The following is a 22821-nucleotide window of genomic DNA, read 5'->3' as shown; positions in this document are numbered from 1 at the left end:
TCTATCGACCTTCTCGAGAGTAAATTAACATCCGAGATGAAATTACTCTAATGCTGGTAAACGGATTAACGTCACGAATTTAGATCCGATTCAGAGAATGTACTGGGCTACGCTTTCAAGTAATTGTTGGAAACCAATAATTCCTTTCTCCATCATTTTCAACTTGCTACATCTTCGTTTTGGTTTTAGGAATATTACAGAATTTATGGAACATATTCCAGGGCAATTTCTTTCGCAAAGGATTATCTCATTACATTCCTGATACATTCTTCTGATGTAAATAAGCTTACAGCAGAGCTTGGGTATTTTCGTAACATCACATTCCGTTCAAATTCATTCTCAGTACGCCGGGGTAATTGAGTAATATGCCTGCGTTGAGACGACTATTTTTCCAATAAATGTTGTTAACTGTCAATAAGAGATCAATTTGCCGGTGTATTTATAGGATGAGAGAGATAGCTTCTTTTGTATGAACGTATCTGAGAGCGAAACGTTGCCGCATTACGTCGATGGAACCCTCTAGAAATTTAATATCTTCCCTTCCAACTCAACTATAAAATATTTAAGGCATGATTATTCATACATTTGTTAGTGAGATAACACTTCTGCATGCAGAAACAGCAATGAAACAATCGTTATTTCATGAATTTGAAATTTTAATCTTATTGTTATTATGCTGTTATGTGGAAATTTAAATGACTACCACGGAGTTACAGGCTCTAGTTGGTAATTGTACAGTTTTGTGTGTTTAAGCGTAATTTCCACACTCAAATGGACCCTGTTTAGATTTATTGAATGCAACTACGAGGTTTTACTTGCCTCATAGTACTTGCTGGTGCTAATACCAAATTTTTACTGTGGCACAGCTGTCTGACGGATGAATGTGGTCTCCTATTACAAGTCGTGACTGAAATATATATATATATATATATATATATATATATATATATATATATATACATATGGGGTAGTCAAACAAAACGATACAGATGGAAAAACGTAGGCAAACTGTTTATTATTTCAAAACCAGCAATATGACTGGTAATACATTTATCCTACAACGAGACAAAACGTTCAATGCCTTCATGAAAAGATATTTGCATTGGCCTCCCAAACCATGAGTGTACCCAGGCGCATATCTCTTCGTCTGAGGCAAATCCACGACCGCGAAGTGTCTGCCAGCGGAAATATTCAAACGTCCAAGGCTCGGCTCGTATCGTGGCAGGCAGGGGAAGTCAGCAGGGAGACCAGCAGAAGGCGATTCTGGCGGTCGCACCGACACCGCAATCGTCACGCGCAGCTAGAATCGACGTAAACATATCGGCAGTATTTTCTGCTTCCGCGACCCACCTTTGCAGACAATCAAAGCGAAGTAATCCTCCATGAAGTGAGTATTTAAGCTTTCACTGACCCAGCAGAAAGCGTCAGTCAGGTTGGAGCTCTGACAGTGTTTACTTTCGAGTAAGTGCGCGTTGTGAATAACGGTCACATGTGTTGCTCAGCATTGTGTAGTCTTAGTGTCTGAGTCGACGTTGATTTGTCGCTCGCCTTCTAAGGCAGCATTGTTACTTCGTATGCGTCCCTTTGTACCAGGTATATATAGGCGACAGGCGTTCGTGCCTACAACCTGCCAGGGTACTGACTACGGCAGTCGGGCCGGGGCTAAGAATGAACAGGGCCAAGGACAGGAACCCGCGGCTAGGCGAAATTTCCGCCGCCCCTTCGCACGGCAACGTGACACCGGCCGTTCGACGGCCGTCCCGGCAAGCTGCCGGACGGCCGTCCCGGCAAGCTGCCTGCTGCTCTGATACTGACACCACCCAACGGGCCAAGGACCGAGCGGATCGTGTCCCCCGCCACAAGTGAGCGATAACCACTGAGAGTGATACTGATTTACGTGAATCCTGTCCACAGCGTTGCGTGATAGACCTATCCTCCTCTTCGTCCTCTGACAATTCCCATGGCCGCCTGGTGATAGACTTCTCACCTAGTGACGGTCAAGCCATGTTGGCTCCCAGCATTAATACAACCGACTGTTACGCGGACGCCCCTTCGGGTGGTGCACCGTCTAGACCATATCGCCCGCCCAACGGGCTTCTGTGGACTCCGACCCTATCGGTATCCCCGGTCGACAACCTAAACGATCTTCCATTAGCACCCGTCGCAGCGGCCGTGATTCAAAATCTGTTGACTCCGCACTTGGACCAGCGGCACCTGTGCTCCCATGGATCAGGACATGAGTCCCTCTCCCAAACCCAATTCTCAGAATGCCCCGCCACTACCACCATAGAAGGAGAACATTCCTCCTATCGTTGTTTACAGTCCCACGGACTATATTAAACTGAACACTGAACTGCAACGCCTTATCGCGCACCAACTGCTGGCAGTGTACCAGAAAGACCACGTCCAGTACCTCCAAGTCCTCAACTTTGTGAAGTCCAGGGCTATGGACTACTACACTCATCAGGCTTCTGGTGATAGAAGAGCAAAAATCGTCATCAAAGGCCTTCCTTACGAAGTTACAGAAACAGACATCAGGGATTAATTACTCCATCTCAAGTTGTTGGATCCTTTGGTCCACCAATACAACACGAGGGACCTGAGTCCCGGAAATTAATCCCTATCCCCACCCATGTTGCGTCCCTTCTGAGGAGAGAGGACGTCCAACGCTTTTACTAAATCAGGTAACTCCTGAGCGCCAAGGTCCGTATTGAATCATGTCAAGGCCGCAACGACCCTTCTATCTGCTGTAGGTGTCAACGTTTACACATTGCTGTTTTCGGTGTGTCAAGTGTGTTGGCTCGCATCCATCAGAGGACTGCAACCTCCTAGCCTCAGAAAAACCCATGTGTGCCCGCTGTTTAGGCACGACTCACTATCCTCACCATTTGGTCTCCTGGAAGGGTTGTCCTTTATACCAGAAGGCAATGAAGTCTTTCCGCCCTCCACGAAGGACACCAAGGACGAATCGGCTACCCCCATCATCACAGGAATGCATCCATTTCCTGTCTCATGGGGTAAATCTGACGACCAACCCACGACTGACGCTCAGGTACCTGACGCATCTGTGACACAGGAGACCTCTACAGCTCCATCCCTTACGACCACCTTCGCTGCTGCAGCTCAGACTTCTCCTGCTCATCCATCTTCTGTGACGCATACCAACGCCCACCAAGCTGTAAGACTATCTGTAGCCTCCTCCCGCCCACATTCTGAAGTGCCACAACCCACCATTGTGGCACCTTCTCCACTAGCCAAAAATGCCCACCACTGCCCGTCGCAGGGTCGAGCACCCCACCTGGGATGTTCCTCCAATGGTGGAGACAGATGCTTCTTTCTGGGGTGACATGCGAGAGATCCTCCATGTCATCTCTCTGTTCATGCGGTCTCGCATCAGGGCAGTCATAAGTGAAAGAGTTCAAAAGATCCGTCGGTCAGAGGGCCTTGTTGAAGGTCTCAGCCATGTTTTGTTATAATGGCGAATCGCCCATCACAAAACCATCAGTCCTCTCAGGATCTAGTTGTCTGTATCTTTAATTCTAATGGCCTTAAAGGTATGAAGACTGAAGTAAGCACTTTCCTCTACGACCACCATGTGGACATTTTACCTGTCTCAAAAACCCCCCTGAAACCCGCCGACGATTTTGTTTTTCGCAACATGTTTTGCTATCGCACTGACCGACTCCATCGCCAAGGTGTGGGCTTGGCAGTGTTTCATCATAAGTCATTCATCCAAAATCACGAGGTTCTCCAACCACTCGAACATATAGAGGCAATGGCAGTCACTGTTTCTACTCGTCTTGTTGCAATAGCTTCTGCTGCAGCGTATTTGAGCCCTAACCTACCACTTCTTCAAGCTGATCTCCATACCTTGACATCATTTGACAAACTCATTGTTGGGGGGCAGATCTCAACGCCAAGCATCCGGTTTTGAATTGTCACGTTGCTAATCCAAAGGGCGGGTCCCTCTTTGACGTAGAAGGTATTCTGGCGCTGTCGGTCTATGGCCCCCGCACTCCCACCCATATACCAGTCCACTCTGACTGCCAGCCAGACGTCCTGGATGTTGCCATTTTCAAGAACATTTCGACACCCTTTTCGTTGGAAACACTCCAAGAACTAGCCTCTGACCACAACGCCATGCTACTGCACCTTACCGACGTTGCTCTATTTTCAGACGTCTGTTCTACCTGGACTGTCACAGGTTGGTACAGATTTTCCAGGATGGTTAATAACACCACGCGGCAACATCTCAACCTAATGACACCTGCAAATCTAGTTAGTGCCGTTGATTATCTCACCACAAAAATCCAAGAGGCTATGAAGGCCCCTACTTCCATATCCTAAGGGGTTTAACCGCACTTGATGACTTGCCTCCCCTCTTGCGTGAACTCAAAATCCAGAAGAACCGCTACCACCGGCTGTGGAAACGTGATCCCTGGGATAAGCATCACACGAAGCGTCTCTAGCGTGAATTCTGCCACCGTCCCGCTGATTGGAAAATGTAACAATGGGAGGACAAGATGTCTGCCTTCATCCTCCAACATAAATCCGAAGGGAGTTTGTCTAAGCCCTACGGCACTCCACAGTAAAACCAGCCATACCATCCACAAAGTGGATGGCATATTATGCCCTCCATGTGGTAGAAACTCTGGCCATTGCGCCTGAGGTCCAGAACCAATTGCTCATCGAGGACTCCAAGAAGAACGCAATATTCAAGCAGACATTACCGCTTTGTGACAAAGACCACTTCTGACTGCCCCTCACCTTACATCCCCAGAGTAAAAAATGGATCCTCCAGTGGAAGCGTGGGCAGTCGGCTCCCGGTTTGAATGGCATCTTAAACGAACACCTCCGCCGTCTCCCACGCAAGCCACTGATCGTATTTACCAGAATCCTGAACCACTGTCTCACAACTGGCCTTTCTCCCCCACAATGTAAGCAAGCCAAAATGATTTCCATCCTCAAGTCCTTGAAGGATCCTATGGTCCCTACTAACAACAGGCCCATTAGACTTCTGAATACCATGGCCATGGTCCTAGAATCATTAATCCTCCACCGCATTTCCCAGCCTCTGGCGGCTACAAAGACAATCTGTCCAGAACAGTTTGGATTCGCTTCCCACCTATCGGCCAGATCATTAGGATCACGGAACATGTCAACAAGGGCTTTAACTACACCATGTCGACGCCAGCTGTTTTCCTGGACCTGCAAAAGGCATATGACAAGATCTGGCAGGACAATCTTGTGTACAAAATGCTGACACAGACGACCATTCCTGACATCTATGTGAAGCTTGTAGATAATTTCCTCCATAACAGGACTTTCTTTTCAACGCTCCAGGTCATGTCACATGTCGATGGTTATGTTAGGGATATGCCAGTCGTTCCACGCTGTCACCTGGTGCAATAAGCTGATGATACGGTGCTCTATACCAACGGCTGCAACACAGACCAGCTCATTTCTCGTCTTCAGAGGCAGGTAGCCGCCACTGTGATCTGGTGTCGTTCCAGCAAGGTTGCCCTCAATGTCGCCAAACCTGTGGCAGTCTACTTCACTAAACGGCGCCCCATCCTCCGCCACAACATCACAACTGCAGGCGTCCAGGTCCCATGGTCCCCTGATACCAAATACCTAGGTGTCTGTATGGATACAAAACTGTTCTTCCATCGTCATGTAGAATATATGACCCAAAAAGGACCCAAGCTGATAAAAGCGTTGTACCCAATGTCCACCAGCAGGGAACTGAGCCTCGACAGCAAGCTCTGACTGTACTGGATGGTTGTCCACCCTTCCCTCACCTATGGCACCACTACATGGGCTATGATTAGTGCCTCCCGGGTGCAGACCTTCCAGCACCTGCAGAATAAGCTGCTTCGTTGGAGCCTGCATGCCCTCCCCTTACGACGGTAGTTGACCTCCACGAGGAAATGGACATTGTCACTCTGAAAACATCAATGCGAGAGAAAGCAAGGTGTCTCTATGCCAAATTAGAAGCCCTACGCAATACGGTCGCTGGTTTACAAAAGACTGGCTCCACGACAAGCTGGCACTGGCACCAACACTAACACTCTGTTCCTCTCACCATCCTTGAGGACTCTGACTCTGACCACCGTTAACGATAGCCTTCTTATGGCCACTCATGAAGTATTAATATTGACTCGACCACTCGATAGGTGTCGACCATCATAAACTACTAATGCTGATACCTAATGTTGTTCGTAGTTATGTACCTCATAACTGCAGCCTGAACTTCCACTGCCGGAGAGTGGTATGGGACTTCTAGTCCCAACGTCATACCTTCAAAGTGCACTCCAGTGATGTCTTTGGAATGGCATCATTGTCGAATGGAACACTTTTACCATCCACCAACACAGTAAGACTGTGAGTCATCGGTGGAGCTTCCCACCAAAAAATGCAGAAAGCAGTGACACCACTCACACGGAAGGAATGATCATAACCAGAGCCACCACCACTGCAGCTCTCATCGTCCATTGCACTCCAGTCCAGTCCAGTTCAGTCCGGTCCAGCCCACTGTTAACAGCCGGTCTTCTTATCAAAACGTCGCGCTATTGGGGATTGGACGCTACCAGCTAGGCAGGTCTGGACAAGGACATCATTTCGGGGATTTTAGTAAGGGAAAAAATGAAGTGATCGAGTACTTCAACTTGACATAACTTGTACTAATAAGAAACTTACACTATGTGATTAACAGTGTATGTACTCCCACAAAAACATACGTTTTTCATATTAGGTGCATTGTGCTGCCAGGTACTCCATATCAGGGACCTCAGTAGTCATTAGACATTAGACATAGTGAGACAACAGAATGGGGCGCTCCGCGGAACTCACCGACCTCGAAAGTGGTCAGCTGATTGGGTGTCACTTGTGTCATATATCTGTACACAAGATTTCGACACTCCTAAAACATCGCTAGGTCCACTGTTTTCGATGTGATAGTGAGGTGGAAACGTGAAGGGATACGTACAGCCCAAAAGCGTAAGGGCCGACCTCGTCTATTGACTGACAGATACCGCCGACAGTTGAAGAGGGTCGTAATGTGTAATAGGCAGACATCTATCCAGACCTTCATACAGGAATTCAAAACTGCAACAGGATCCACTGCAAGTGCTATGACACTTAGGCGGGACGTGATAACAATTGGATTTCCTGGTCGAGCGGCTGCTCATAAGCCATACATCACCCCAGTAAACGGCAAACGACGCCTCGCTTGGTGTAAGGAGGTCAACATTAGACGATTGAACAGTGGAAAACGTTGTGTGGAGTGACGAATCACGGTGAACAATGGCAGGGTGTGAATACGGCGAATGCCCGGTGAACGTCATCTGCCAGCGTGTGTAGTGCCAACAGTAAAATTCGGAGGCAGTCGTGTTACGGTGTGGTCGTGTTTTTCATGGAGGAGGCTTGCACCCCTTGTTGTTTTAGGTGGCACTATCACAGCACAGGCCTACAATGATATTTTAGGCACCTTCTTGCTTCCCACTGTTGAACAGCAATTCGAGGATGGCGAGTTCATCTTTTAACGCGATCGAGCATCTCTTCATCATGTACGGCCTGTGGCGGAGTGGTTACACGACAGTAACATCCCTATAATGGACTGGTCTGCACGGAGTCCTGACTTGAATCCTAAAGAACACTTCTGGGATGTTTAGTTTGCGCCGACTTCGTGCTAGGCCTCACCGACCGACATCGATACCTCTCCTCAGTGCAGCACTCCATGAAGAATCGGCTGCCATTTCCCAAGAAACTTTGCAGCACCTGATTTAACGTATGCATGCGAGAGTCGAAGATGTCATCCATGCTAAGGATGGGCCCACACCATACTGAATTCCAGCAATACCGAAGGAGGGCCCCACGAACTTTAAGTCATTTTCTGCCAGTGTCCGGTTACTTTTGATAACATAGTGTATCATTCAAGAGGAGTGAACTAGTAGCGTTTCTAAACTCAACTTGTGTTTCCACTGTATAGTGTAGCAAGTGGCTTCATACTTTGCAGTTGCAAGAGTAGAATTTTAAGCCACTTAAGAATCACGGAAGAAGTGTTTGTTTATTGGGTGCTTAATCTGGAAGACTCTCCGAGCACATTTAAGTTGTTTGTTCAAATAATCAGAATTGCGTGAATGAACAATTAGTTCAGTCGAGCGTGTGTGACGTCAGCTTACTTAAATTTTTTCCATCTCAGTCCACTTTATATTAGCAAACGTACACCCGCAACACATGAGCATTGCTGCTGTTTGGACGTAGCAGTCAGGTCATCACAGGGCGGCACACGAGTCACTGCTGAAGTATTGGTCATTTTATCGTGTTTTAATGTTCCTTTTAATATAAACCGATAGAAGGAATGTCGCGTTAGACTAATTTGGGGTGACTAACGAACTGGCAACTAAAATTCTATCTGAGAATTTTCTTTGTAATGGAGAAGAAAACGACTCTTTCCGTCGACACTGGTTTGAACTGACTTCACCTACACAGTCCATAAACGAAATCGCAAATATCTGCCGAAACAATACAGACAATGCGCCAGGAGACTCTTATGCGAGACATCCTGTTGGTGACCTCTGTTCATGACAAACATAATTTATTTACTGACTCTACTAGAATGTGGACCATACCGAAAACACGTTAGAGTGTAATTAATTGATCAGTATTTTTGTCTTGTTACTGCGATGCATCGCGCAGTGTGCATTCCTTTAGAACAACATTGTTTCCAAAAAGAAATGTCAGAAATTAAATCCATTGCAATTAATGACCCTAGATTGGCTAATCTTGTTGAAAGGGGGAAACAGTTGTTAAGTGTTTAACAGCATCTTGAAGACAGGAAGTGATAAATTTTTTTTTCTACACCATTTGTAGGAAATAAAGCGTACAGGATATGTAGACCGTTAAACAATAAATATGGCTGCAGCGTTGCTTTCTCTGTAAACCATAGTCTAAAACGAAAATTAAAACATTGTATCAGAACACAAGAAGATGATTTGACAAACTCTGACGTTTAAAAAATTACATGTGACGACTGTCCTAACTATTATAGAAGTGACACAGGGATACCGTTCAATGTGAGGTACAAAGAGCACTTGCTAAGTAAAGGCGAGGGAAATTTGTGCAGTTCCACTTTTACTGGACATCAGCTTCTCCTCCAGCACGCACTACGGAGATTAGTAGACTTTGAACATTTGCATGCAGAAAGTAAAGGTTTCAGGCATGAACTACTAAGAGAATTAGAAATTTTTAAACATTCTGCTCACAAAGATGAATCCATTTTAATTGAACAGAACCGGCCGGGATGGCCGAGCGGTTCTAGGTGCTACTGTCTGGAACCGCACGACCGCTACGGTCGCAGGTTCGAATCCTGCCTCGGGCAAGGGTGTGTGCCCTGCTATCTTGTCTTACAGATCCACCACTACACATTTGAAGGCAGATGTCTGAGGATTATAACAAAGTGTAATTTCTGAAGCATTAGAAGTTTCAGTGAAACCTGCAATAATTAAAATGGTGTGTAGAAATGTGTGCCTGGGACTTTTGTCTATTTACGTTAACAGTAGGCGTAGGGCTTTGCGTTTTATGTCAGAAGGTTGTAAATGTCGGTTCAGAGTTGGGAGATGCACACGTTTCCAACATTTAATACATCCTATGATAGTAGTACGAAACACTAAAAGACAAGCCGATGAAATACGAGCGAATATGATGCGCAGCATTATCCGGGCCATAGGCGTGAAAACTTGTGGATGTTCAGGAAATATATGACTGACATATATTGGAAAATATACTACCTACCTATTACTGTGGGCTTTGCTTATCCATATTAGGCACTGCGAAATAGGGCAGTGGTGAGCAATCACTTTCTGAGAAGAAAAGTGTGTGGAGAATTTATTAAGAACTATATCGAGGAAATATTACTCAAATTTAGGAGTAAATCCACAGCATTTTAATAAGATTTCATTTACCACTGTCGAAGGCAAATACATGCAAAGCACTGCAATCCTTCCAGCATTATGCATGCATTACACATGTTTTGAACAGAGTCCTTATTTGATAGATGAGCTTATTCCGCTGAAGACAGTGACCGTTTCATGAAGAAAAGTGGTGACAAGAATTCTATACAGACAAGCCTGAAGCAAGAAACATATAGTAACAGCTTGCTTAGAATTCCACAGTACGACAAAATCATGAAACTGCTCCAGAAAGAGGTTTCTCTGAAAAACTAATTGGTTACGACAGCAAAACTGCAAAAGAACTCGTGAGATTTTTAGAGGCATTCAAAGATGCAACAGGAATGCAAGAAGGCGGGAAGTTTCCAACAGTTCGGTTTTCTTTTGTTATGGGTACACAAACTGAAAAGTCATTGTATTATACGACCCGAAGATACAAAGATTAAATAAGCTAGAATAAAAAAAAGGTTTAGTTCCGGTTATAGTCTTTAAACAGAAATTCGTCCCCGTATTACAAGGAGCTATCCAGGATAAATGATTTGGGGTTAGATTTAAAATGTGCTTCGCTACCTCTCAGACGTTTTATATTGTTTGGTAAATGATCAAAAACATTTGTTGCGGCATATTGAATATCTTTATGAGCCACTGACAGCTCCAGTAATGGGTAATAAGGGTAATTTTTTTCCTCTATTGTTGTAGGTGCGTGCATCACCGTTCTTCTCAAATTGGGGCGCATTTTTATTACGTACTACTTAACGTAAATGTGTTTTGTGACGGTGCAACAAAAATGCTAACTCATTGAATTTCTAAGTTGAGATGGCTGTATGGTCACGTTCAGGAAGCCAATGCATTTAAGAAAAAGCACCGCAAGATATAGTTGACGTATGTGGTACTAGCACGACGATGACCTGACTCACAACTCCCTTGTGGCTAAGAAAGCGCCGACGCCATGTTTGCCTAGTCCCTGGACAGGCTGTGAAGGCGTTATAAATTTCTCTATACGTTAACCTGAGATGACGTCACTACATTCTTTTCTATGGGATAAGTTCAAACATAATACCTATGCATAGCCGGCCGGTGTGGCCGAGCGATTCTAGGCGCTTCAGTCTGGAACCCCGCGACCGTTACGGTCGCGGTCTCGAATTCTGCGTCGGGCATTGATGCCTGTGTTGTCCTTAGGGTAGTTAGGTTTAAGTAGTTCTAAGTTCTAGGGGACTGATGACCTCAGATGCTCAGAGCCGTAGTGCTCAGAGCCATTTCAACCATTTCAACCTATGCATAAGCTGTGACAGCCGAATAGGATTTAAAACATTTAACTGTTGTAACCTATGTGGTGATATCAAAGGAATGTCCTAAGTGTATCCAAAAGTTCTTGCACCAGCGACTGTAATTATTATTGCAGTAGACTGCTGATACTGAGAACACTTGCTGACGTCAAAGGAATTTTAATGAAATGTGTATGGGCACATTATTTTCCGATTTTCTTTTGGTTCCTGTTGTTACTATTTAATAACCTGTACACCGCATCTCCCTGCTTTACAAATCCATCCTATTTTTTACGTTCACCTGTTTTTCAAGGCTCCACCAGAAACAAAAGCGGTTCTCTCAGTTAACTGGCCAGTCATCGTTAGATGCCATGTGATTTGCATTCCAGTTGTGGGTGTCTCAAAAGCACATGTAACCAAGTGTGATTAGTACCCGTTTCAAAGTATATATAACTTTTAGCTCTCATACAGGAAAAATAGTTGCAATAAGTTCAAAATGGTTCAAATGGCTCTGAGCACTATGGGACTCAACTGCTGTGGTTATCAGTCCCCTAGAACTTAGAACTACTTAAACCTAACTAACCTAAGGATATCACACACATCCATGCCCGAGGCAGGATTCGAACCTGCGACCGTAGCAGTCGCACGGTTCCGGACTGCGCGCCTAGAACCGCGAGACCACCGCGGCCGGCGTTGCAATAAGTTCTGGCAAGTTCATAACGTTATTTGTGACGAGCTCAAGTACAGCAAAATAAGTGCAAGGTGGGACCCAAAAGAATTAACGCAACAGCACAGCGAAGGAAGACTCACAGTATATACAGGCTCTAAAGAACGTTATTAAAGGGAAGATGACCTTTATCTAAAAATGTTTTAGCGTGTGATGTATTTTGCGTTCACCATTTTGAACCATACTCCGTAAGGCAAATCATGGAATGGAAGTTCAGCAGCTCACTTGTCTGAAAAAAAAAAAAAATCTGAATGTAAGCATCTACGGCATAATTCTTTTGGGATAACCGAGGTGTATGTTTTCTTGATTACTGGGAAGATCAGCGTATAATAAAGAGTGCCTAACAGTCAATCACGGTCATCAACAAAGTTTAGCCAGCAAAAAGACAAAAACGTCGCGATTGCCAAGAAAAGGCATGCTATTGCTACATGACCAAGCTCGCCCTCACGTCATCCAACTGACCGAAGAAACCATTGAAAAAATGGGTTCGAATGTAATAAATTTCCTAGAGACGGAAAGGATTCGTACACAGAATCAGCACGGTTTTACAAATCATAGCTCCTGCGAAACACACCCTTTTATCACAAGATATCCTGCGTAAATGGATAAACAGAACAGGCAGATTCCACATTCTCAGGTCTCCAAAATGCATTTGCCACGTTGTCCCACTGTAGACCTCTAATGAACGTACAAGTATAGGAATATGTTCCCAGATATGTGAGCAGCTCGAAGACTTCTTAAGTAGCAGAACCCAGTACGTTGTCCTCGACAGCGGGCGTTCATCAGAGACAAGGGTCTCGTCACGAGTCGTCAAGGGAGGTGTGATAGGACCGCTGTTATATTGTGTGTACGTTACTTATCTGGAGGACAGCGTGAGCAACAATCTGTAGCTCTTTACTACTGATGCTGTGGTGTACGGGAAGATATCCTCGTAGAGTGACTGTAGGAGGATGGAAGAAGACTTAGACAAAATTTGTAGCTGGTGTGGTGGATGGCAGTTAGATCTAAATGTAAAAAAATTTAAGCTGATACAGATGATTAGGTAAAACAAAGCCAAGACGTTCGAATAGAGCGGTATTTGTGTGATGCTTGATACAGTCACGCCAATTAAATATCTAGGCATATGGTTGTAAAACGATATGAAATGGACGAGTATTGTAGTAGGGAAGACGAATGGTCGGTTTCTGTTTATTGGGAGAATTTTAGGAAAGTGTGGTTAATCCATAAATAGAGCACATATAGGACACTGCTGCGGCCCATTACTGAGTGTTACTAGAGTGTTTGAGATCCGCACCATGTCCGATTGACGGAGGACGTCGAAGCTTTTCGGAGGCGGGTTGCTAGATTTGTTGCCAGTATGTTCGAACAACAAGCAAGTATTACGGAGATGCTTCAGGAACTGATATGGGAATTCCTGGAGGGAAGGGGACGTTATTTTCGAGAAACACTAATGATAAAATTTAGAGAACAGTTATCTGAAGCTGACTGCCGAAATATTGTACTGCCGACAAGCGAGTGCGAAAGCGTAAATTTGAAAGTTCATCTCTTCACGGCATAGCTATTTTGGGCATGAAAAGTTACATTGGTGTGATATTTAACGGTGCAAAAGGCTTTCTTTGATTGGATGCTAAATTTAGAGCCTTTGGAGAGTAGCGTACACAAGGAAGATAAATGAGATGTCAGAAAATTTATCTTTCCAGTATTTTGCAACGAACTTGTGGGCATAACATGTTACAGTGTTGTGATATTTAACTGTCAACATGGTTTCCTTCGAATCGAGTACTAAACTCGGCATGTTTCGAGAACAGAAGTCGCTGCGAAGGCAAGTGAGTTTTCGATTTGATCATGCTTTCTGAAAAATATTTGAAAGCAAAAATGGAGGAACTCCGCTCAAATTTTTTGTGAAGTTATTCGTCTGAAAGTCATAGGTTCATGTAATACTTGACGTGCCTTTGGATAATGCTCCAGATCACGTACAGGAAATGAGGAGCGTAAAATGCGTCTCAGATCTGTTTTATTTCCTACATTAAGGCAAATCATTGCATAAAACACTTGACCGACTTCTTCAAATTCCTTTTGTAACAAATACCTTAACTTAATACTGTTATATGTCACACTACGACATCACACAATCCTTCCAATCATGCGCTGAGCAGATACGTCTAAATCTACGTGTGTACCAGTACTCTGCACTTCACACTTATATGCTTGGTAGACGGTTCATCAAATCACTTTCACGCTATTTCTTTTCCATAACACCCTCGAACAGCGCGTGGGAGAAATTAACACTTAGATATTTCCATTTCTCTTAATTTTTACGATGATCATTTCGCCCTATGCAGGCTGAAGTCAAGAAAATATGTTCACATTCAGAGGAAAAAGTTGGCTATTGAAATTTTGTTAAAAGATTTCACAGCAACGAAAAAAGCTTTTGGTTTAATGGTTGCATCCCCAACTCACGTACAACATCTGTGACACACTCGCCGTATCTCACAAAAATGCATAACAAATTAGGCTCCTTTGAAGTTTTTTGATGTCCATCGGCAGCCCTTTCTGGTACCTAGCCCATACCACAAAGCAGCATATCAGAAGAGGGCAGAGAAACGTAGAGTAGACAGTTTCTTTAGCAGACCTGTGGCATCTTCTATATGTTTTGCCAATAAAATGCAGCCTTTGGTTCGTCTTCTCCACCACGTTTTCAATTTGATCGTTCAATTTAAGTTGTTTCTAATTGTAATATTTAGGTTGTTGTTGTTGTTGTTGTTGTCTTCAGTCCTGAGACTGGTTTGATGCAGCTCTCCATGCTACTCTATCCTGTGCAAGCTTCTTCATCTCCCACTACATACTGCAGCCTACATCCTTCTGAATCTGCTTAGTGTATTCATCTCTTGGTCTCCCTCTACGATATTTACCCTCCATGCTGTCCTCCAGTACTAAATTGGTGAACCCTTGATGCCTCAGAACATGTCCTACCAACCGATCCCTTCTTCTAGTCAAGTTTTGCCACAAACTCCTCTTCTCCCCAGTTCTGTTCAGTACCTCCTCATTAGTTATGTGATCTACCCATCTAATCTTCAGCATTCTTCTGTAGCACCACATTTCGAAAGCTTCTATTCTCTTCTTGTCCAAACTGTTTATCGTCCATGTTTCACTTCCATACGTATCTACACTCCATACAAATACTTTCAGAAACGACTTCCTGACACTTTAATCTGTACTCGATGTTAACAAATTACTCCTCTTCACAAACGCTTTCCTTGCCATTGCCAGTCTACATTTTATATCCTCTCTGCTTCGACCATCATCAGTTATTTTGCTCCCCAAGTAGCAAAAATCCTTTACTACTTTAAGTGTCTCATTTCCTAATCTAATTCCCTCAGCTTCACCCGACTTAATTCGACTACATTCCATTATCCTCGTTTGCCTTTTGTTGATGTTCATCTTATATCCTCTTTTCAAGACACTGTCCATTCCATTAAACTGCTCTTCCAGGTCCTTTGCTGTCTCTGACAGAATTACAACGTCATCGGCGAACCTCAAAGTTTTTATTTCTTCTCCATGGATTTTAATTCCTACTCGGAATTTTTCTTTTGTTTCCTTTACTGCTTGCTCAATATAGATATTGAATAACATCAGGGATAGGCTACAACCCTGTCTCACTCCCTTCCCGACCACTGCTTCCCTTTCGTGCCCCTCGACTCTTATAACTGCCATCTGGTTTCTGTACAAATTGTAAATAGCCTTTCGCTCCGTGTATTTCACTCCTGCCACCTTCAGAAATTCAAAGACTGTATTCCAGTCAACATTGTGAAAAGCTTTCTCTAAGTCTACAAATGCTGGAAACGTAGGTTTGCCTTTCCTTAATCTATTTTCTAAGATAAGTCGTAGGGTCAGTATTGCCCCACGTGTTCCGACATTTCTACGGAATCCAAACTGATCTTTCCCCAGGTCGGCTTCTACCAGTTTTTCCATTCGTCTGTAAAGAATTCGTGTTAATATTTTGCAGCCGTGACTTATTAAACTGATAGTTCGGTAATTTTCACATCTGCCAACACCTGTTTTCTTTGGGATTGGAATTATTATATTCTTCTTGAAGTCTGAGGGAATTTCGCCTGTCTCATACATCTTGCTCATCAGATAGTAGAGTTTTGTCAGGACTAGCTCTCCCAAGGCTGTCAGTAGTTGTAATGGAATGTTGTCTACTCCCGGGGCCTTGTTTCGACTTAGGTCTTTCAGTGCTCTGTCAAACTCTTCACGCAGTATCATATCTCCCATTTCATATCCATCTACCTCCTCCTCCATTTCCATAACATTGTCCTCAAGAACATCGCCCCTGTATAGACCCTCAATATACTCCTTCCACCTTTCTGCTCTCCCTTCTTTGCTTAGAACTGGGTTTCCATCTGAGGTATTGATATTCATGCAAGTGGTTCTCTTTTCTCCAAAGGTCTCTTTAATTTTCCTGTAGGCAGTATCTATCTTACCTCTCGTGACATAAGCTTCTACATCCTTACATTTGTCTTCTAGCCATCCGTGCTTAGCCATTTCTCACTTCCTGTCGATCTCATTTTTGAGGCGTTTGTATTCCTTTTTGCCTGCTTCTCTTACTGCATTTTTGTATTTTCTCCTTTCATCAATTCAATTCAGTATCTCTCCTGTTACCCAAGGATTTCTACTAGCCCTCGTCTTTTTACCTACTTGATCCTCTGCTGCCTTCACTATTTCATTCCTCAAAGCTACCCATTCTGCTTCTACTGTATTTCTTTCCCCTATTCCTGTCAATTGTTCCCTAAGGCTCTCCCGGAAACTCTGTATAACCACTGGTTCTTTCAGTTTATCCAGGTCACATCTCCTGAAATTCCCACCTTTTTTCAGTTTATTCAGCTTTAATCTACAGTTCATAACCAATAGATTGTGTCAGAGTCCACATCCGCCCCTGGAAATGTCTTACAATTTAAAACCTAGTTCCTAAATCTCTGTCTTACCATTATATAATCGATCTGAAACCTGTCAGTATCTCCAGGTTTCTTCCATGTATACAACCATCTTTTATGATTCTTGAACCAAGTTAACGCAGAACAGGGAATCAGGGATCATAAAGCGGTTATTGCATCGATGATTTCAGCCGTAAATAGAAATATTAAAAAAAGGTAGGGAGATTTTTCTGTTTAGCAAAAGCGCCAAAAATTAGATTTCAGAGTACCTGACGGCTCAACACAAAAGCTTTGTCTCAAGTACAGATAGTGTTGAGGATCAGTGGATAAAATTCAAAACCATCGTACAATATGCGTTAGATGAGTATGTGCCAAGCAAGATCGTAAAAGATGGAAAAGAGCCACCGTGGTACAACAACCGAGTTAGAAACCTGCTGCGGAAGCAAAGGGAACTTCACAGCAAACATAAACATAGCCAAAGCCTTGCAGACAAACAAAAATTCCGCGAAGCGAAATGTAGTGTGAGGAGGGCTATGCGATAGGCGTTCAATGAATTCGAAAGTAAAGTTCTATGTACTGACTTGGCAGAAAAACCTAAGAAAATTTGGTCTTATGTCAAAGCGGTAGGTGGATCAAAACAAAATGTCCAGACACTCTGTGACCAAAATGGTACTGAAACAGAGGATGACAGACTAAAGGCCGAAATACTAAATGTCTTATTCCAAAGCTGTTTCACAGAGGAAGACTGCACTGTAGTTCCTTCTGTAGATTGTCGCACAGATGACAAAATGGTAGATATCGAAACAGACGACAGAGGGATAGAGAAACAATTAAAATCGCTCAAAAGAGGAAAGGCCGCTGGACCTGATGGGATACCAGTTCGATTTTACACAGAGTACGCGAAGGAACTTGCTCCCATTCTCGCAGCGGTGTACCGTAGGTCCCTAGAACAGCGAAGCGTTCCAAAGGATCGGAAAAGTGCACAGGTCATCGCCGTTTTCAAGAAGGGACGTCGAACAGATGTCCAGAACTATAGAGCTACATCTCTAACGTCGATCAGTTGTAGAATTTTGGAACACGTATTATGTTCGAGTATAATGACTTATCTGGAGACTAGAAACCTACTCTGTAGGAATCAGCATGGGTTTCGAAAACGACGGTCGTGTGAAACCCAGCTCGCGCTATTCGTCCACGAGACTCAGAGGGCTATAGACATGGGTTCACAGGTAGTTGCTGTGTTTCTTGACTTCCGCAAGGCGTTCGATACCGTTCCCCACAGTCGTTTAATGAACAAAGTAAGAGCATATGGACTATCAGATCAATTGTGTGAGTGGATTGAAGAGTTCCTAGATAACAGAACGCAGCATGTCATTCTCAATGGAGAGAAGTCTTCCGAAGTAAGAGTGATTTCAGGTGTGCCGCAGGGAAGTGTCATAGGACCGTTGCTATTCACAATATACATAAATGACCTTTTGGATGACATCGGAAGTTCACTGAGGCTTTTTGCAGATGATGCTGTGGTGTATCGAGAGGTTGTAACAATGGAAAACTGTACTGAAATGCAGGAGGATCTGCAGCGAATTGACGCATGGTGCAGGGAATGGCAATTCTATGTCAATGTAGAAAAGTGTAATGTGCTGCGAATACATAGAAAGATAGATCCCTTATCATTTAGCTACAAAATAGCAGGTCATCAACTGGAGGCAGTTAATTCCATAAATTATCTGGGAGTACGCATTAGGAGTGATTTAAAAGGGAATGATCATATAAAGTTGACTGTCGGTAAAGCAGATGCCAGACTGAGATTCATTGGAAGAATCCTAAGGAAATGCAATCCGAAAACAAAGGAAGTAGGTTACACTACGCTTGTTCGCCCACTGTTTGAATACTGCTCAGCAGTGTAGGATCCGTACCAGATAGTGTTGATAGAAGAGATAGAGAGGATCCAACGGAGAGCAGCGCGCTTTGTTACAGGATCATTTAGTAATCGCGAAAGCGTTACGGAGATGATAGATAAACTCCAGTGGAAGACTCAGCAGGAGAGACGCTCAGTAGCTCGGTACGGGCTTTTGTTAAAGTATCGAGAACATACCTTCACCGAAGAGTCAAGCAGTATATTGCTCCCTCCTACGTATATCTCACGAAGAGACCATGAGGATAAAATCAGAGAGATTAGAGCCCACACAGAGGCATAACGACAATCCTTCTTTCCATGAACAATACGAGACTGGAATAGAAGGGAGAACCGATAGAGGTACACGGGGAACCCTCCGCCAGACACCGTCAGGTGGCTTGCGGAGTATGGATGCAGAAGTAGAAGTAGAAGTGTTAGCTATGATTAAGTTATGCTCTGTGCGAATCATATTCTATTAAATTTTCGTCTCCCTTCACAATCTGAATAATTTCTTTTATTTCATCACACATTTCTTCAATTTCTTCGTCATCTGCAGAGCCAGTTGGCATATAAACTTGTACTACTGTAGTAGGTGTGGGCTACGTGTCTATCTTGGCCACAATAATGTGTGCACTATGATGTTTGTAGTAGATTACCCGCACTCCTATTTTTTATTCATTATTAAACCTACTCCTGCATTACCCCTATTTGATTTTGTATTTATAACCCTGTATTCACCTGACCAAAAGTCTTGTTCCCCCTGCCACCGAACTTCACTAATTCCCACTATGTCCAACCTTAACCTATCCATTTCCCTTTTTAAATTTTCTAACCTACCTGCCCGATTAAGTGATCTGACATTTCACGCTCTGACCCTTAGAACGCCAGTATTCTTTCTCCTGAGAAAGACGTCCTCTTGAGTAGTCCCCGCCCGGAGATCCGAATGGGGGACTATTTTACCTCCGGAATATTTTACCCAAGAGGACGCCACCATCATTCAATCATACAGTAAAGCAGCATGCCCTCGGGAAAAATTACGGCTGTAGTTTCCCCTTGCTTTCAGCCGTTCGCAGTACCAGAACAGCAAGGCCATTTTGGTTAGTGTTACAGGGCCAGATCAGTCAATCATCCAGACTGTTGCCCCTGCAACTACTGAAAAGGCTGCTGCCCCTCCTCAGGAACCACACGTTTGTCTGGCCTCTCAACAGATACCCCTCCGTTGTGGTTGCACCTTCGGTACGGCTATATGTATCGTTGAGGCACGCAAGCCTCCCCACCAACGGCAAGGTCCATGGTTCATGGTATTAAGTTGAAATGACACCCTTTATATTTGTGTAATTTACTGTGTTACAGAAATTCAACTGGTGCCTATTAGTACTCATGTTGCTACCTTCACATTTCCGATTATTTATAATCATTTGCCACTTTCAACACTGTAAAGACATGATATGTAAACCATTTTGCAAATAGTTTTGATCTTCTGATGATTTTCTGCATGGTAAATGACAGCATCCTCTCCTAACAACACAAGAACGCTGCTCAGTGTTTCTCTCAAATCCTTTATAAAAACAGCAGCAGGCCTATAATAATTCCTTGAGGAACACCAGCTATCACTTACGCTTCACCTGGGCTCTTTATATCATTTACTACGAACTATGGCCTTTCTGGCAGGATATCTGGAATCCAGTCGTACCACCGAGACGATACTCTATAGGCAGGCAATTAGATTAGGAATCCCTTGTGAGGAACGACGTCAAAAGCTTTCTGGAAATCTAGAAACATGGAATCAGTTTGAGATCTCCTGCCAAGAGCAGTCATAATTTTGTGTGAGTGAAGAGCTAGTTGTGTTTCCAAGAACGATATCCTCTGAATCAGAACTGACTATGTGTCAAGAGATCGTTTTCGTGGTAATTCATCATGTTCGAACGTAGTATATGTATACTTGACCGCAAAAGAAATTGACCAATGCTGAATGCAGCCAACATAACGTAGCTGTGTCGCATCTCGTCTAAATGCCGAACCCTGTGGGGTACACTTGTTTGACTATGCACAATGCTTACACCAAGAGACCCCTAGGGAACACTGATCATTGTCGCAGTAAGTACAGATGTAAACTAATGCAACGCTAGAACAAATATTGAGAAAACACGTTATTAGAAATGAGGCAGTCCCTAACGCTTGTAATTTAAATTGCATTAATTTAAGTGTCACTTTAGACGTCTTATAACACCCATTAAATGAGATGATGAGTTGTCGCTCGTGATTTGGATTACCATTGACTGTGATGTACCATGTCCATCGGACGTCTGTATCCAGTGTAACCACGTGAATCATCCTCCATACCACGTTCCAACTACCATGAGGGTTCTTGTCCTCCACGACGTTGGATGGACGCCTCTGTTGTAGGACACGATATATCTCTCGTGCCGTTGGTGGTACTGCGATATGCGCTTAAATGTGTTTAATGTGAAAGTGACCGAAGTAGTAAAAAGGTTGGGGTATGTGTTGCGTTGTCAGTGGGGGCGTAAGGGAGGACGGAGCTAAGGACTCCTGCAGAAAATCAGCCAAACTGTCCGGGCGATGGCGCCACAGCTTGACGAGCGAGCTGACAAACAGGGTCATCGCTCTGTCGTGGACACAGACTAGACCAAGATCATCCCTGTGCCATCGATTCATAAGTGACTTTGATGAGCATGCCTGTACTGACGTAGGCTCCGAATGCCGCTAAAATACTTCGAGCCATCAGTAACGGTATAGGAAGTGCGCGCACTATGTGTGGAACGCGCTAAGTTAGGTAAACATCAACGAAGTGTGTCCTTTCAAGAATGTGAAGGGTTCGCAGACGAAGATTGGAGATCTGGACCAAAATTTGTTGTAATATGCGGCCGTAATTAATGGTCGCAGTGCGACGTATGTTGTGAAACTCTGCTCCAAGGCATTTGATAGTAACACCAAGCTGTAGGGGGTCGACACACGCTGGAGTCAACCAGTCTCCTAGGTTCTTGGTGACCGATTTGGTCACGTTCAGAGAGCTGCCTAAAGCCTCACAGTACGTGGCAATTCATTATAGAGCGCTGGTTAAATCGTCGTGGTTGCGGAGCACAAGAACCAGAATTTCTGCATATGTTGTACAGCGAAATGTGACACCACGTGAGTCCGGTGAGAGGTTGACGGAGGCCACAGAGCAGTGGTTCCAGTGCCAGAGCATAGAGTAAGATCAACAGGGGCAGCGCGCACCGATCTGGAAATCGGGAGGGACTGCATGAGTCTCCCGTTAACGAGCCCTTGGAGGTCGCCCCTCGGAGGAGGGACATCACGACGTCTATGAATTTCTGTGGAAACTGCGTGTGTTGAAGAACGGACGTCAAGTACACTTCATCCACTCGGTCGAAAACTTGGCTAAAATCTAATGATGCCAGCGCTCCCGGAATGCAGCGTGGTCTCGTTAGAGCTGTTATGTTATGGTATCGACACAGTGCTGTGCGGATGTGTTCCCTCCTAGGGAAGCCTGATCTAGTGAGACGACGTGAGGCAGGGCCGGTCGTATACGGTTTGCTAATAGTCTGGTTAATATCTTAATGTCACAGTAGACGAGTGTCAGTGGGCGGTAATCACGTATACGAGTGTCCCCTATCGATTTGTGAACCGGTATAATTATTCCTTCTACGAAGGCTGCGGGTAGCGCCACTGTTGTGGACATAGGTTCCCGATTAATGTATATCTACATCTACATCTATACTCCGCAAGCCACCCAACGGTGTGTGGCAGGGGGCACTTTACGTGCCACTGTCATAACCTCCCTTTCCTGTTCCAGTCGCGCATGGTTCGCGGGAAGAACGACTGCCGGAAAGCCTCCGTGCGCCCTCGAATCTCTCACATTCGTGATCTCCTCGGGAGGTTTAAGTAGGGGGAAGCAATATATTCGGTACCTCATCCAGAAACGCACCCTCTCGAAACCTGGACAGCAAGCTACGCCGCGATGCAGAGCGCCTCTCTTGCAGAAACTGCCACTTGAGTTTGCTAAACATCTCCGTAACGCTATCACGCTTAC

The sequence above is a fragment of the Schistocerca piceifrons genome, chromosome X (assembly GCF_021461385.2).
Source record: "Schistocerca piceifrons isolate TAMUIC-IGC-003096 chromosome X, iqSchPice1.1, whole genome shotgun sequence".
NCBI classification, from domain to species: domain Eukaryota; kingdom Metazoa; phylum Arthropoda; class Insecta; order Orthoptera; family Acrididae; genus Schistocerca; species Schistocerca piceifrons.
Note: the sequence above shows the minus strand (reverse complement) of the source record.